Below are 18,741 nucleotides of genomic sequence, written 5' to 3' on the forward strand. Positions count from 1 at the left end.
AATTAAATGTTAACAAAACGTTCAGAAAGGCATCCTCTGTACATGACAGGAGAGTGGGGTCACTAATAAGTCTAACAAAGTTAGATTTCCTTCTTTTGATAGAACTGTGACATCATAACTGGTTATATTATGGTTACATAATAAAGCTGTACAACTTTGGGGGGGGTGAGGAAGTTCTAAACATTCTGAAAATATGGTTGGACTTTTATTTTATTTTAGGTATCACTGATTTGGCAGAAACATTGCTTTTCTGGACAAGCTAGATTTTATTACTAATATTATGACAGTTCTGATATTGTGAATTAATCTCACTAGGTGCACTATAGATTATGGAAATTAGGTGCCAACAATTTTTTTCACAATAAACATTCTAATAATATGTCGCAGTTACAACCCTTATCTATGTGTGGTGTGGGTATATTATATTTTACCCATGACGGGAAGTATAAGGTCATGGGGGTGTAACTTAAGTAGCTAAAGCAGAGCTCTACCACTGCATTTAATGCATACATTTCATACATTCAGACTATAGTTTGTTGTTATTATATTAAACAATAACTTACTTAACTTTCCTGAAGTAAAACATACCCATGAGTGAATAGTAATCACAATGCTTTATTTTGTGTTTGTTTGAAGGCATTATTCAGGCCAAAATAATTGCAGAGATTGTATGACAAAATGATTGATAAAGTTTAATAAAAAATTATTATTATTATAATAATAATAATAATACTTATTATTATTATTATTATTATTAATATTATTATTATTTTGACAGTATGGTAAACAATGCCAGGAGGCTCAAACTTTAAAACTTTGTGACAGGCATTTCTGGCTTTGGATAATTTGACAGTATCTGCATAGACACTGAAACTGAGACTTGCTTTTAGACTTGCTTTTTAAGAGAGCAACAAATACAAAGTAATGAAAAATAACAAACTCAGAAATGCTCTCAGGTGAATCTAATAGGGATGTTTTTGACCCTCATCTTTTGACTTTTTGAAATTATCTGTTGAAAGAAATTCTACAAAGAAATGCATAACTCAAGCCAGTATATTAGGTAAAGCATGCAGCTGTAAATGTTTTAAGGCAAAAGTAGGTATGGTTTTGTCCAAACATAACAGAGGCATTAGATAATGAATGTAAGTTAAAGTAAAGAAAATCAACAGCCATACAAGGCCAAAAAATGAAGTTGGCCAGATATGTATTTGTCTACATATGTCTGTCCGTTTGTGGTTTTGGCAACTGTCATTCAGCTAAGTAGGTGTATTGAGCTAGAAATGGTAGTCTGATGGGAAAATGTTAGGTCAGTGGATGGAGTCAGTGAAGAAGTCAGCTAGATCAAGGGGGAGGGGGAGGGAATTAGGTATTTATAGTTTGGAAAGGAAACGTTTAGGTCTCTTTGGCAATGGTGTTTGTGGCATGCAGTGGTCAGTTGCTTTATCCCAAGTGAACAGAACTGGGATTAATAAGGAAAGTGTATAAGAAGTGTAGTCCCTTTATTTCTTTTGGTAAGCATATTGGTATTTTGGGCAGTTATAGAGATAAAGCAAAAAAAGAAAAGAAAAAAACATTTGCAAGGGGATAATTAATACTATAATTGCAATATCACCTGTGTTGTTGGGGTATACTTTTTGGTATTCCATACAGTTTTAAAAAATGAGCAGTGGACTTAATTATACTATAGGTGCACATGAGGGTGAGGGACGAGGTGCTAGTATTAGGGATCATAGAGAAGATCTTTCCTTAGCTCCATTGCTTTGATCCCTTGAATGTGTGAACATGTCCTAATATGTATGATGATGTTTGTTTTCTCTCCCTGACATGGTTTGTGATAGAAGCATTGGTCAACAGATATTCCAAGGGTTGTAGATGAGTTTGAGGAGGAAAGCAGGCTTTCCTAGGGTCCACAGTGTTAGGTGTTAGGCACTTCTGATCTCTGTAGGATGTAGGCCTGGAATTTCCTCAGACAGGTGAACACAGGCCCCTTCTTCTCTGGTAGTACTAGTCTTCAGCTGCAGTTTAATATGTAAGTTGAAAAAAAAAGCAAACCTGAGCAAGGAAGGCTGGTAGGGCTGGGAGTCTTTGTGGAGGTGTAGGCTGTTGGCATGACATCTTAGTGTAATAGCAATAGAACTATCAACCCACCCACTTTTGGTGGGTGCCTCATAGCTCTGGTTGGTTAAGGAGTTAAGCTCTTTCATTAGGCTGTGGGTGGTGGGTCAGCATCAGGTGGAACTTCTGGCGGGTATCATGAACTGGTAGGCTGACAATTGGCTTAATGGTCACAATCCAAGGAAGTATGGGTGAGTACTGGTATATTAAGTGAATAAAAAAGAGAGAAAGATTTTAAACTAGTTGAAGTTTTTGTGTGCATCAAGAGCAAGGGGCTAAACAATAAGTTGCCGAGGAATGATAATTTAACTGATGACATGTTTTCGACAATAGTTTCATTTTGTAGCTGGAGATGGTCACATCCACTTCTATTGGACCCGCAGCTGTCATGGGTGGAGTGCAGGCATTTGGCGGGAACAAAACTATGCTTTGCAGAGGAGGCATATAACTTAACTGTTCCTGAAGTGGAGAATGTCTTTGATTTTGCATCCTATTTTGCTTAGTCCCACTTAACGCTGTGCAGTATTGAGTAAATTGCTGGAGGAATATTGGCAGGTTTTAAAGCATGGTCTTTCATGCTTTTTATTATTGCAAATCTGTCTGGGGTTGTAATGTGGGGTAAATCAGGCCTTCTACTGCCTTCCATGCTATTAGGGGGATACACCATTGTGCCTTTCAACTGTCCAGAATTTTTGTAGAATGACCAGCTTTTTTCTCCTATTTCGCTCTTTTCCTGAGAAAGTTTGTATTTCACTGGCAATCATTGAATTTTCGGTCACTAAATAATGTCAGACATCTGAGATTTAAACCACAAAAATTGCATCTTAATGAAAAATTGTTATTTAAAAAAATGTCTATGCTTATGACAGCAAAACTCAAAATCTGTCTTGATTTGGGGCCTTTGCCTTCCTATTATTTTGGCATTGTCTAGAAGTTTTGTGGTACAAGTTTGGGAGATGTACTTTCTGCTTGTCATTCTGCCCATTTTACAGTTGGTCTTGTCCCTTACATTAGGCTACAGCAAAGTTTGAAGCAATGATAAGAGGACTGAACTTGGGAGATGCTGAGGCAGGGTGTGGTGTAGCACATCCCCTTTCTCTTGTATTGCAAGCATTTCTCTCAATGACCCAGAAGAAATTTTGGTTCTTCTGCATGAACTCTGGGGCGGGGGGCAGGGTGCTATTGGTATTTGACGACTATAGCTAAATGCCAGCATGCTTCTTTTCTCTGTTAGATCAATGGTGAAGGCATTTGAGAAACTGGATTAGAATTTGAGGTCTGTTTAGTGGAAGGAAGTGCTAGTACAGAAAAAAAAATCACACCACTGTAATCCGTTTATTACAGTTGCATTCAAACAATCTGTTCTTTCACTGAAGCTTATTACAGTCAGAACCACATCCCCAATGGAAGCTTATTACACTCAGAACTGCACCCCCAGCTCTTCCACTGAAGCTTATTACAGTTAGATCCACGCCCCCTACTCTTCCACTGAAGGGCAAAAAAAACCCACTTTACAGTGATAATCTGAAGACTACATTGTAGCGATCAGGTTATAGTAAGTTGATTCACACAACCCCAGCTCAAAAAAAAAAAAAAAAGGCATTCCTTCTACTAGCATACATTATCAGGTGACAAGATGGACAGTATGCCCCCCCCCCCCACTGCCCCAGCCATTCATGTCCAGGTTTCTGTGCCCTGCTCCTGACTCTCCTTCTGTACATTTTATTGAAAATAAATAAGTTTTTTAAACTGTAGAAAACATTTGCTATAGTTTATACCCTGCTTAGACAAAGTACTACTGTCCTCATAGTTTAGTTTAAGTTCTTCTTTTAAACCACAGCAAACTGCCTGCCTCAAATTTACCAAACAGTTGCTGCAGTTTATACCCTGTCAACTTGGAGTACTACAGCACTCAAGTGTTAATTAAAAAAAAAGATAAGAGATTTTTTTTTTTTTCTTTTTTTTTTTTTTTTACTTTTAAACTGTATCAAACTGCTAGCTAAAATATAACAAACATATTCTAGAGTTTAGACCACAGATGCAGGACTACAACACTCAGGTCTGACCACAAATGCAATATCTGAGCAGTTGCCCCTCTCATCCTACCCTACTTACACCACTGAAAGTGGCTTCAGTAGATTGCAGTTTATGTGTAAGTGGCTGTCAATAATTCACCACGTGTACGATGTGTTGTCTGCCTGACTGATGATATTCAATTGCTTGTGATGAGATGCATCTTTGTTTTGATAATTTAATACATACTTGCATGGCTATCAGTATGCCTATATATGGTCTGCATTTTTTACACTATGAATATCAAATTGTCAGGCTAGATTTGTTTGTTCTCCTCAGCAATATTGTTCTAACCTAAAGAAAAGCACTGAAAAAGCTTTTGTGAAAGGAAATACACAATCAATATTCCACTGAACTAAAAGACACATAGAAAAAATAAGAAGATAAACTTTAAAACTTTAAAATCTAAGTCAGTATAAACATTAATCTTTCATGTTTAGTTTCTCTATCCCTCTCTCATCTTAAAGGCAAATCTACCAATCAAAGCATTTTGAAATTCCACCAATCTATATGCCATATTCAGTCCATGTAAAATCAAAACCACCATATTTTTTGAAGAATGCTTGGAATTTTGTATAACCCAATTTCAACAAAAAGAAGAAGGCAATTTGTGTCATTAGCCCTCTAATGCATGTGTACACCCCAAAACTACCGTGCAGGGAATTCAGTTGATAAATCAACACCTATAAATCCAAATCTACTGGTGGGAACTCATATACATTATTAAAAATTCTACTAGATATCATCTGTGCAGATTGATTCTGTAATGTTGGCACTGATTTAAGTGACACACTCACCCAATGTTAATTCTCTCAAATATATACGTGTCTCCTATCTATACTATTAGAGTCATGTTTGTGTTAAAAGACTGATTCAGACAAATTTTGTAAACTTATCATTTTCCATTGACAATTTTCAGTTAAATACATCACTTACATAAGTACTACAGAAAGAATGCATCAGTCATATATGTTATCTCAGTATATATCTGGCAATTTGTTTTGCATAGATCCCTTAATTTCATGGAGTTAAAATGTCAAACTGTTGCAGTCTAAACCACTATTGATCAATCTACCATTATTTACTCCATGTATTTACACTTCTCCATCTATTATAACTTGCTAGACACACATCTTTTTTTTACTTCCACTGTTACCCATACCTCTCAACTGTCCAAATTTTCACAGAATGTCCAGATCATTGGCACATATTTTTGTTTTGTTCTTCATATAATTTGTGTTTTACTGGCACACCACTGAGACTGAAGTCACCCAATAATGGCAGACATTTGATTTTTAGACTTCATTCATTTTAGAATTTATTTATTTATTTAACATTTATTTATTTATTGGGAAAGTATGATTGGGACAGAGCCTATTTTCAGCAGAAGCCCGGGGCGAAACACTCCAGGTGCATGTATTTGGAAAGTAAGAGGAAACCAGAGCACCTGCAGGAAACTCACATGAAGCAGGGAGGATCAAACAGGAGAAACTCTTGCTGTGAGGCAACAACACTAACTGCTGAACCACTGTGCCATCCAACCTGCACCGCAGAAAATGCTTGCTAACAAAAATCCTATTAGTCTAACAATTTTCTACATTTATAAGAGGAATATGTAAAATCTATCCCTATTTCGGGCCTTTGCCTCCCTACCATTATTTTAAGCTTTGCCCAGATTTCTTGAGCTAAGTGGTTGAGAGGTCTGCTGTCATCTGCCTATTTACTCAAAATGCTGTATTGCCATGTTTACATTTTATGACCTAAATTGCTGCTGCATTTTCCAAAAGAATGTAATTACAATTTCCCATCTGTTTATTTAATATGTACACTGTAACAAGGCAATTATTGAGACTGTGTGTTATTTCTGAAACATTGCATGCTTCTATGACATATGTATTCATCACTGTACACTGTACACAACATACTTTTTTGCCAAATAAGAACCTTTTAATAACAAGTATACCTAGCCCATTTTTCTCATACTTCCAAACAAGCCAAGCATCTATCTGTGGGAATTTTCTTTGGCTGCATCCTATACAGTATCTGCACTTATGTTGTATGAATTTATTAATGAATCAGGATATAATATTTACCCTATACCTTATTTCTACAATACTACTCATGTTCCTGTACTTGGTCCAAAAGGAGGGATTTTATTATGTGACATCTTTAATGTATCTGGGGCTCATAGCATTCTGTGATGTCATCAGTGTATCTGATACTTATGGAATTCTCAAATGTCATCAGTGTATCTACGGAATTCTGCAATGTCATCAGTGTATCTGGTAGTCATGGCATTCAGTAATGTAATCACTGTAGCTGGTATTCATAGCATCCTGCGATGTTATCAGTGTATATAGTGCTCATGGTATTTGGTAATGTCATTAATGTATCTGGGTCTCATGGTATTCAGCAGTGTCATCTGTGTATCTGGAGCTCATAGCTTTCTGCAATGTCATCAGTATATCTGGTGCTTATAGTATTCTGCAATGTCATCAGAGTATCTGTTGCTCATCAATGTATCTTGGGCTCATTAATCAGTAATGGCTCTTCTCTAAGCACATGCACTGATTAGATAAGGTAATACATTCATTTATTTTTTTTTTTTGCATTCCTTCATCATTCTTTATTTACCAGATAAGTGAAATTGCCCTTCAACCCTTTTCACTTATGACCCAGATGTCTAAGCATTAATATTTTATATATGTCACAACATGGCACATTATGATATGAGAATGTCCTTGATGTTTTGTAAGAGTTGTGTAAATCACATCAGTGTTACTGAGTTTTTGTTACAGAGTTAGACAAATTACTGCATAACAATTACATGGCTCTCTTTTGCAATGTCAGCACTCGGAACACTGAGGAATAACACACCAAAAAAAAAAAAAAAAAAAAAAAAAAGACTGAAAATGCTGGAAATATCAAGCATTATTTTTCTCTTTAAACTTGTTTTTACGGGGGGGGGCAAGCCCCCCTGCACCTAAAGTGTGGAAACCAAGCTCTCCATAACCCTGAACTTACACATATCAAATATGAGATCACCATACCTCAGATACAAGTGAATATTCTAAGAAATTACCATCTCAGACATGATATATGTAACTCCATTTTTTCAGCCATTCAATCTCTGTATTTATGGACTAACTGAAGCAGGTCATGACACTTCACATAGTTACAGAATAACATCAATGAACATAATCTTTTATAACAGAGATATACAGATAAAACTAAACACACTTTTGTTCAACATGATACTCTCAAGAGATTAGAATTCCATTAATAAAGAGTTTTGTCTCACAGCTTACACGGAATTATACATCTGTAACTGAAATGATAAATGAAAATATGATGATTAGCACATGACAACTTACTCCCTATCAGAAATACAAGACTCTTAACTCTAAGCTCCACAATTCAAGAAAAAAATAAATAGCTACTATCAAGCAGATACAGAAAATTCCCACGCTCTCTGTAATGCCATTGCAGTATTTTTAAATGGAGTTTTACCCATTTGCACTACCCAACTGTCCCTCTCACACACTTGCTTCTTATACATGCTAACCCCAACAGCACTGTACCACAGAAGAGATGATTTATAACCTCGCAAAACGTATTAGATATTCCAATAATTTGTACTTTTATTCTTGCAATTAAAAATGCAATTAGAGTTCTGGGGAATTCAAAATAAACCCATGACAGAATGCTTTATTTTAGCATCTCATAATAGCTTGAGATGCAGTTGGTTACCTCATATATAAGAAACCTGATTATGTATTGAAATAAATACATAAAAACAAATGTGTATATGATGCACATAGTAAGAGAATATTAATATACTGCATATCAGGATTTCTTCCCTCTGTAAGCACTGTCCTAACACAATAAAGATGACAAGTCAGTAAGATAAATTTCATTTCGCTTATTCTGTTGTGTTATGCATGTAATACCGATGAATATGTTTGAATCTCTGATCAGCATCAGCTTATGTGCTCAAAGTATGGATGACAAGAGTTTACTTCTTGAAAGAGATTTCAAATGAAGAAAAAGTCAAATGTATATCTATGCAGAGGACTAGGGTTTTTGTCTTTCCATTTAGCCATGTCTGCAAAAATCCTTATTTTTTTCCCTTCAAATCCTGATGTGTTTTATTTCTTTTTTTATTATTATCACAATTTAGATTGTGCATGTGATCTGAACCACATAAGGTCATTGCAAGTCTTTCACCAATTTCTGTCATGAAATTCATATAAACTAAACTAAAATAAATTAAAAGAAGTATCTTTTTATGATGGTACATAGCTTTCCATGTTAATTATTTAACATGTTTTTCATGTTTAAACCTGAGTCAGTCCAAAGTCTGTTTGATTTGCTATTACAATTTTCCTCGTAATACATTTATTACTTATCTTTAACACTGCATTTATGGACAAAAGTTCACAGTGGCCACAATCTTCTACAAGGACAGAGCAAATGTCTTGAAGCTGGACTAAAGACCTGTTACCATTTTAACAGATGAAATATAAAAATTCTAATGGAAAGAAAGCATGAAACCTAAATAATAATCTGCAGCAACCAACTTTTGGACACTACTGTTTAGAATCACATTATACCATGAAGTGAAACAAAGGGACACAAATAAAAAAAGAAAGAAAATAAGTACATTGTTCTCAAAGCATAACAGCAATATTCAATGGTGGCGTGTGGACTGTTATCTTTGTGGTGTGACTCTGTTCTGCAAGATTTCTGCTGAAATCTTTAAGGGGAAATAATGTATAAACCTTGCTTACAGCTTGATAATTGCTTAATCACTTTGTAGTGGACAATTTTTATACTATGTTTTCATTAGTCTGTCTTCTATTTAATTACAATAATTGATCATAACGATCCATTTGTACATAATCAGGGCAATATATCTTGGATAGTAGGCTGTAGATTATATCTTCTTCAAAATGCTGATGAGATATACTTATTTTACTACAGGTGGGGCAGTGTGAATATGTTAATGTGTTTCTAATGTTCTTCTGCATCTGCTCAATTCATCCAAGCTTGCAACACAGGATGTTTCTCAGAAAAATTAATCAGTCTCTTTCTTCAAAGTTTGCTGGCTTTGGACCCCCTCCCTCCCACTATTCAATATAATACAGAGGAGTAAAATCAGGTCTCTGATCATAACTAGCTTATTATGTGTTCAAAACATCTGTGCCAAAAATTCTTAGCATCCATGTCTAGAACACATGAATCAGGGTTATGATCAGACACCCCATCATATTTTTTTAGTACATGGAATTTTATCTATTCCATGTACTAAAATTCACAGGAAAAAAGAGAATGTGTAGGAACATTAAGTGCATTACCAGCTTCTGCCATGTAACTGCATGCCTGTTAACTTCCCTGCTTAAGAATTCTGAACACATTTAAAAATAATAGAGAGGGAGGGAGGGCAAGTGTCAAAATCCAAGACAGTTGTGAGATATTGTTATAATTCACTTAAAACGTTAATAAAATGATGGGTTGGGTATCATCATCATCATGCATTTCCTAAACAATAAGAAGTATAAAACTCTAATGTCGGGAATTTCTAGCAGACTGTAACCCTCAGTGATTTACCAAGAAATCCAATACTGTTTTGAGGAACAGAGCAAAATTATGAGACAAAAAATTAGAGACATTCTGCAAAATCAGGGCTGAGAGGTATGAGAGCAGAAAGAAGCATGTACCGCTATAGAATAAAGAGCCTTAAAAGTTGTTAGACACTTCAGTCTACCACACTTTCTGTTTATAAGTACTGCAAAATGAAATTATAATATCCTTTAAAATCTATCTATTTTACCTTCTGCAGATGTTGTTTGCCAGCCAGCAATTTTATATCCTTAGTCCATAGCACAAAACCTGATCTAATCAACATTTAGGTCTCTTTATAAAGCTTTTGTTGAACTCATCTAAGTGAGCCTGTTTCTCAGTTTCAGGGTGTAAATGCTTTTCTCCATGCTATACATGAATACTATGATCCTGTTCCACAGCTAAGCAAACATGCAACCGCAAAAAAGGCATATCAGTCTACGATGTGCATTTAACTGTGACGTGAGCCCTGGTCAGCCAAGCAATATGCTGTAACAAATTGGTATATCCGGCTTCTGATGTCACTAGAAAATATTGTTTTTTTTTCTTTACTAATTTCATTGCCTGTGCAACCATGGAAAAATCTTTGTGTTCTCTCCCATGGTAATGTATCCATTTCTTAGTGCTGTTTTTTCTTCCAGTTGAAGTGTCAGGGCAATACTGCAGACAAATGTTAAGTAATGCAGCATGGACAAACAGTGATCCAGAGTTTCTTAAATTTCTTCTTTGGGCTTTAACTTGAGAAAGTGAGAAAAAAAATAAGTGCCAGTCCTGAACAGGAATTGGACACTTTTATATAATGCTACCTCTATAAACTGAGTTCAATCGCTTACATATGAATCCATTTTTTGAAATACTGTTTAAAGTTAATAATTGAAAGATAACTGTTTCAGCCCATACCATGCATCATAGTTCAGATATTTCCCCACAGATATCTTATTCATAAACTCAAACACAGACATGTACACTCTTATTCGCACACACACACACACACACACACACACACACACACACACACACACACACACACACACACACACACACATGACACTGGCAAGGTTACAACATATCTAAAATGGTACAGCATAAAAAGAGGGAATATATTGCTGACCAGCCATAGTTCAAATATTTTTTTAGCTATTTATTGTATTTTTCACATAATGTGGTAGAAAGGAATGGAGTACGTCTTATTTAGACAAAAAGATCATACTGAAATCTGCAAAAAGACATCCCATTCATTTGATCGATTCAATATGGAATTGGGTTCATGCAGATTAGGCACTACTGCATTGAGCAGAGCTGTACTATGGCAAACTCTTTGTTTAGTTTGATATTTTGGCAAGTGTGGTTCTTTTACTATATCTTCCATTGTGGTATGAAGAAATAGTTTTTATATCAGAGACTGTAGTGTTCTGAAGACTGTGAGAGATACACAAAACATTGTTTTTATTCTTTCTACATACTTAAAATACAATCGTCCTTGTCATTGAGCACCGCATTTCACATTACAGCTGTATCAAGTATGAATGCGACATTTCTGGTTATGTCATTTCATTTAAAACCTTATACAGATGCAAGGTTTTGTAATACCAGCTGTAATCACTTCATCCCATAGAATTGAACAATACACCTGTGAATTTGTCTTTTTTTTATATTTAAACTATATCTGCAATTTGAAAGAGTTATTTTGCTTTATTTCAGAATTTGATAGAAAATAAATTTAGCAATACAGACACCTATTGATGCTACCCCTGCATTTAGTTATTCTATAAGCTCACACAGAATAAAATGGAGTCTTGAAATCAGTGCACACAGGCAGTAGCTCTATGCTGGCCAAACATTTCATTTATCAGTCAGCTTTCATGAACATTGCAAAACAGCCATTAGTATGCTTTCAGACCTTTCTTTAATCCTCTGCTTGGAATCACCATTTCTGAATTATTTTAGCTTACAAGTTTCACTGTAAGCAAACAATAAAATGTTTGCTGCTTTGATTTCCATGCTAATTTGCTTTCCCTGTCTTTCACCACCGTCTTTCTCACCAGATGTACCATGAGAACACTGGTCATTTGCCTGGCAGCCAAACACAAGGAAAAAACAGTATATTGAGCATATATATACAAATAATTTAAGTACCTACTTATTAAGTGACACTACTGTAAGAACACCTTAAGCATTACTCCAAGCAAACTGTGAGTTATATGAACATGAAGCATGCATACAAAATAAAAACTCAAAGGGCAATCTCACTAATTGCAATTTCATGCTAATGTAGCATATATTCTTTATATTATACAAGAGTTAAGCTTGTTGCAGGAAACTCTGTCAACTAATCAGTGCAATGCACTTAAAACAAAACAAAACCACTGATCGTGACTAAGGCCCTGCCCAGCTTTAAATTAGTGAGAACATTATATTTCCGCAGCAAACACATAAGAATGGCTTTCATTGTTAATTGAGATTACCTCATGTTCAGAAATTTTTGTTCAAATTTGCTAAAAATATTTATTTTCCGTTGTTTTCAATGTGGGCTATTTTCCACTGTATGAGTGATTTTCTCTCACATAATAAAACAATAACCTTTACTGACATACTGTATGCACAAAATAGCTGATTCAGTTTCTGACTAAATTCAACTTCACAGTGGCATTTAATGAAGTACCAAATCCAGTTATTAAAAGGGGTCAGGCAATGCTATCCCATAGCAAATGTAAAATGTAGAAGTAAAATATGCCTTAATGTATGCGATAATAAATAATAGCAGCACCAAAAAATTCTTATCTGTGAGCTGACTGGTCATCAAAATGTGAGACAAAACTTTCTTTTCTAGCAAAATGTCATAGAAGTAATTGTTTAGTAACAACATGCATGGCAAAAAAGCAATGATTTTAAATGGGTTCCTATTAGAACGACAAAAATGCATTTTGTCGAATGCGTTTTTGTCAACACATGTAGGGCGAACAGGCAAAACAGCGAAGTGGTTGTTCAGCGAATTCTTTCCCTGGGAAAGAAATTGCTTGACTACCTTGTTGCTTTGCCGTGGAAGTGTAGTGTGGTCCCTTGTACGGTATAGCTCCCGAGCGTGAATGTGCAACAGTTACTGATCTTAGGGTTAGGGTGCGGGTTAAGGTAAGTGCATATGTATGAAAGTGTTTACTGTTTTTTATTTTGCATTCAATGTATGGTTAAGTTACATGTGTATGTGTTTTCAGCTGTTTACTTTTGTTTTGGGGGGGTAGAATTAGGGTTAAGGTAAGTGAGTATGTGTTTGGAACTGTTTATGTAAATGTGCGGGAGTTACTGACCTTAGGGTTAGGGTGCGGGTTAAGGTAAGTGCATATGTTTTAAAATGTTTACTGTTTTTTTCATTAGATGTATGGTTGGGTTACGTGCATATGTGTATTTAGTTGTTTACTGGTTTTTGGGGGGTATAATTAGGGTTAGTGTATGTGTTTAGAAGTGTTTAGTGTTTTTTTTTTTGGGGGGGTTGGAACAGTGATTTTGTTCCCTAGGAAAGAAATCGTGTTCTGTGGTTTTGACATTTTCAGCTTTCGCTGAAAATGTGTCGATGAAACACCGTTCGCTGTTTTCAGCGTTAGGTATTTTAATATAGACCAATTTTAAATCAGTCACACTTTAGGCAGATTAGTTCATAAAAGAAACTTTTATAACTATACTTTCTATAAATCATACAAACTGAGTTTAAGCTGCTAATAATTATATTAAATGCATATCTACATAATATTTCCAATGTGCCAGGTAGAAAACAAGAATTGACTTATTCAGGATTTTCAAAGAATGGATGCATGGCTCACATTTAGCCCTTGCATGCATTAGAAGATGCGGACTTGTGAAGACTAATTCTGCAGACTGCTTTTGGTTTTCTTAGAAGCAGTTTGATTAACATTTTTTTCAGTTGTTATACTTAGCCTTTGATAGTATTTCGAGAGTGACAAGTGACAGTCTGCTCTTTTAACGTAAAGTGATATTTATTATAAAGTGTTTAAAAAGGAAGCTATGAACATTGTGCATCTGCTGCATTTTACATCTACACTTTATGCAGTAGATTAAAAAACTGATTCAAGCACCATACAATAAAAATGGGTACACCACATGTATTTAGTCATATGTTGCATCTGGCCAGATGTGGCAATGTATGTTTTTTGAAATGACACTCATTAGTCATATTCTAGGCAGGAATCTAAGGGTATACCTTTAATAAAATAAATGAAAAAGTGAAAACATTTTTGTTGTTGGAGGAAAAACTTGGTCTTCTATCATTTGCAGTTTTCAAACTTCTTTGAAGTAAGTACAACAATAATATCATCCAGAATATATCTACATAAATTCCTGGTTTCTGCATACTCTCTTTAAAAATTTGACTCATTCAATATTCAATTAAATTGTAAAAGTTTTGTTTAAACTTTCTTTGTTTTACTAGTGTGTTATTCTCTAACAGATATTCAGAGTCAAATCTTTATCAAGTTGATGTTGAAAAAAACATTGCATTAAAATGCCTTTATTCCAGATGTACCTAAAGACCACAGATTAAGCAATCTTCTTTAATATAAATATGTTTGGATTGGATCTTTGTTCAATTTCATATGATCAAACTAACATGATCAACTATTTAAAAAGTTAAACATATGCAAAAACTCAAAAACAGCATTTTAGCAGGGGGCAAGCCCTCCTCTCCACCATCCACACCCCCTTCCATTTAATATACATATATATATATATATATATATATATATATATATATATATATATATATATGTGTGTGTGTGTGTGTGTGTGTGTGTATATATATATATATATATATATATATATATATATATATATATATATATACCAACCCTAAGATAGGACTACAGTAGGGAAAGGGCATATTTTTTAATCACCACTGCACCACAATATCAGGACAATTTGCTGTTTAAGAGAATATGGATACCTTTGACTTTTTAAATAGACGACCATATGAGTTCGATCATATGAAATTCGACAAATTCAAAAGTCATTTTTTTTTAAATAGAGTCATTGGGATTCGCATGCAAGAACAAGTGTGTTTCCCCTAATGTTTGCACTCAGTGTCCCACTTCTATGTTATACTGTAGCTGTAACTGTCCTGTTTATAACCTCATCAAAGTGTATTCCACTCAGCCTTTACTCTCTGTTTTGGTTTTGTTTCCTAGAACTTCAGCTGGGTGCTTTTACCATCATATTAGCATTATTTTATTATAAAACATTTCTTAAATCTTCAGTTCTTTTTTGTTCTCTAAACTATTTTATCAAATATATTTATTATGAGTGATTTATTCATTGTAGGTAGATGAAATCTAGGGTTCCTATTGCGTTATCGAATTGCTGAAACTTCGAAACTGAAAACATTGAACGCAAATGTTTGAAGTTACAGCAATTTGAATAAAAAAAAAAAAAAACAGCTCAATAACTGTTGTAAGCAGGGGGCAAGGGAAATATTCCCTTTCTGCACTGTAGTGCGATCTCAGAGTTGGTATATTTAAAGAGCAGGGGGGTGAGCCCCCCTGCTTACGACAGTTACTGTCTGTTGTTTTTTTTTGTGTTCAAAATTATAAAACTTCGAACATACAAGTTCGATCTTGTGGTGTTTGAAGTTTTATTATTTCGATCATGTAATAGGAACCCAAAATCTATGCCTTATGTTTCTTAATTTTTGAATGTTCTAGTTTAGTGAATCCCATTGAGGTACAGCCTGGCAAGAAAATGAAAGTACTTCAGAAATTTGTAGCTGCATCCTTAGGGTGAACACCAATGTCTTGATTGCAAAATAAAGTGGTCTGAAGTGAGTGAGTGATTTGTAACTAATGATGCTAAGATAAATTCCATTTAGAAATACCAAAATTTAAGGTGATTTTCTCACTGATACTAGAATCCAGTAGAGACACTACATAAATATGATGAAGAATATCCATCAATAGCTTAGGTGCTGAGTTAGGCATCATTTTGAGGCAATTCAGATGAACACCAAGTATCCTGAGGAAAAAGTGATCATGTCAGTCAAGAGGTGACTAAAGAAGGAACAAGGGTGTCTGACAGAATAAGGTGTTTAATTCTTACAATGATCCTCTAGAAAAAAAAATAAGAACATTAAATAACAGCTGTTACTAGGTCTTTAGGAGAAAATCAATAATCAGTGATGACTTCAAGATTCAAAAGTGTACTCTCCTACAGATTCACCAAATATAGTAAAATGGGAAAGACTTAGGGGTGAGGAGGTGCTAAAGACCATTACCTCTATCATAACAGAATAGCACATCATTTAGCAATTATTTTAACAGATAGGATGGCACCTATGCTTTTTCTAAGAGAATGATGGTCAGGTATATGGTCTTGAGAAATAAAAATGTTTATAAGCGAGTATCTACATCATTTGCATAACCCGTTGCATGATCTCACTATTTCAATATAGACATTATGAATAACAAAAGGTCATTGCTAGTGCCAAAGGGAGTCCTACTCATCAGAGATTAATTTATGGTACACTTAATCTTATAAAACAAGCTTTAGGGTGGTGAATTCCAAAATATTTGAGGACTATGGAAGAAAATTCACAGTGTAAATTCAAGTAGTCTGTGAAGTCTGAATTTGTGATATTGTGTGCTGACAAGACAGTACAGAGAATCAAATGAAACAATAACTGTAATGCTGAAAAACGTAGAAGTCCTTAGCAACCCTATTGATGTCTATCTAGCTCAGTAATGTGTCATGAGCCTTGTGGATCTGGCTCAAACAGGCTGTGATGCTTAAGAAAGAATTCAAACTGAGGACTTCCAAGATGGTTGCACACTGATTAATAGCTTAATTTCAATATAAACTGAGACATAAGAGCTAGTAATTCTGATAGCTTGAGTAAAATTCAGATACTGGCTAGTAAGTGCACTGCCCGGATGCCAGCAAAGAAGAAACTTAGAGAACCTAAAAGAAAGTAAACTAAAAAAGGTAAAGGGAAAACATTGGCTGAGAAGAATCAAACAGCTGTTCATCAAAAAGCATTATAAGCTCTAGCTTTGGTGCAAGAGATGGCTCCCAGTAATTTAGAGGGGAAAAAATCAAATGTACTGAGCGATGATTCAAGTAAATGAAACACTGAAGGAGTATATCACTTCACATAACAGAAGGCTATACAAATTAGAATAAACTCTAAATAGCTATTCAGACAAGTTGATAAAACTGAAAAAATCAGATGATTAAATAATGAAAAGGCTGAGTGAGTGTAAGACTTCAATAAGAAATGTTGCAAGCAATGGTAGAGTTAGAGGACAGAGCACACTGAGAAAATCTGAGATTTTCTGCTGTACCAGAAAAACTGAAATGAACAGACTGTATTAATTTTATGAAAACTCAAATATGCAACTGGACTGGTATTCCTCAGCAGAAATTGATAATTTAAAATGCTCCAAAATAGCCATGGGAATGCAGCCATGACTTGTATTAGTAAAGATGCAATCATGCCAGCAGAAAGAGTTGATCATGACAAAATTTTAGCAGTACAGCAAAGTATGAGATAGCAGAGTATTTGTAGAAAATGAGTATTCACTTTGTACCAGGCAGAAGAGAACCAAATTCATCCCAGTTATCAGAGAATGTTGATAGCCAGGTGTGAGATTCAAGCTGATGTATCCAGCTGTCTTCAGCATATTTTCCCAGGAGGATCAAAGACATTTTTGGATGCAGAATATGCTAAGGGGGAAAAAGAAAAGTTTATCCAACAAACAGTGAGCCATCAAACAGAAGGAAACTCTCCTTCTCATACTTCTGACAATAGAGCTCACAGAGACACTATGCCAGTGAAACCTTTTACAGTGCAACAAACAAAAATGCTTGAGAGACAGAGAAGAGCACAAAATTTGATTAGAAGAATGAGGAGCACCTTGGACATAAACCAGAGCCTGATGTTGGCAGATGGAGACGAAGAGCAAGAAAATTAGTAACACTAAAATTAGTGAATAAATGTAGATTATAAAACATCAATCACATTTATGAAATATGACTTTGCAAGAAAAAGTAGCTGTGAAAGATTGGACTTTTATCGATTTTGTTAAACCTGTGGGTGGACTATAAATCATATGCCCCACTTTATGTAATTAATATTCAGAAGGACGCGAAAAGGAAAAAGTAACTATAATTAAAACCTTTTTGTTCTTAACAGTATTTGTATAAACCATTTCATGATATAAACTGCATGTTATATAGTAAAGCAGACTTGAGTAGTATATTTTCACAGGTATTAATATAGGTGAATTGTACAGGTTATAGGTCATATTAAAAGTGGAAAAAGTTTTGAAATGTTTTATTGTAGTCTCATTTTTATATATCACAAAAACCTAGCATTTTAATAGGGGTGTGTAAACATTTTATATCCACTGTATATGTATCAGTAAGCAGTCAGCCACAGGTATTTCAAATGAAATTTATTTATTTATTTATTTGAAATTTGTTAACCGGTTGGTCCAGCTGAGCTAGAAGCCCATTTTCAGTGGAGACCCCAGGGGAAAAGCTCCAGAACATTATTTACAAATATTAAAAGAATCATAGTGAAATGTATTATAAGTTATACAATATTGTAGAAATACCAAAGTAAAGCATGGATTATGCCAAAAAATTAAACAAGATGCAGTTCCAATAAGCATATACAAACAGCATACAATGAGCATATAGAAAGACGTCAATGTAACAGAAAGTGGCAATTTCAAATATGCACCATTAGTACTGACAGAAGACAGAGTAACTACATAGTTATAGTTGTATTGGGTATATAGAAGTCACATTACTATATGAGTATAGCTGTCTAAAATTTGATATGGGCAGAATCTAGGAAAAGGTAGCCATGAAGTTACTAGAGAGGAAGAAAAGTAAGTTGAAGGAATAGAGAGAGGGTTGGAGAAGATAATA

Source organism: Protopterus annectens, chromosome 10.part0 (assembly GCF_019279795.1).
Source record: "Protopterus annectens isolate FY-2018-M chromosome 10.part0, PAN1.0, whole genome shotgun sequence".
NCBI classification, from domain to species: Eukaryota; Metazoa; Chordata; order Ceratodontiformes; family Protopteridae; genus Protopterus; species Protopterus annectens.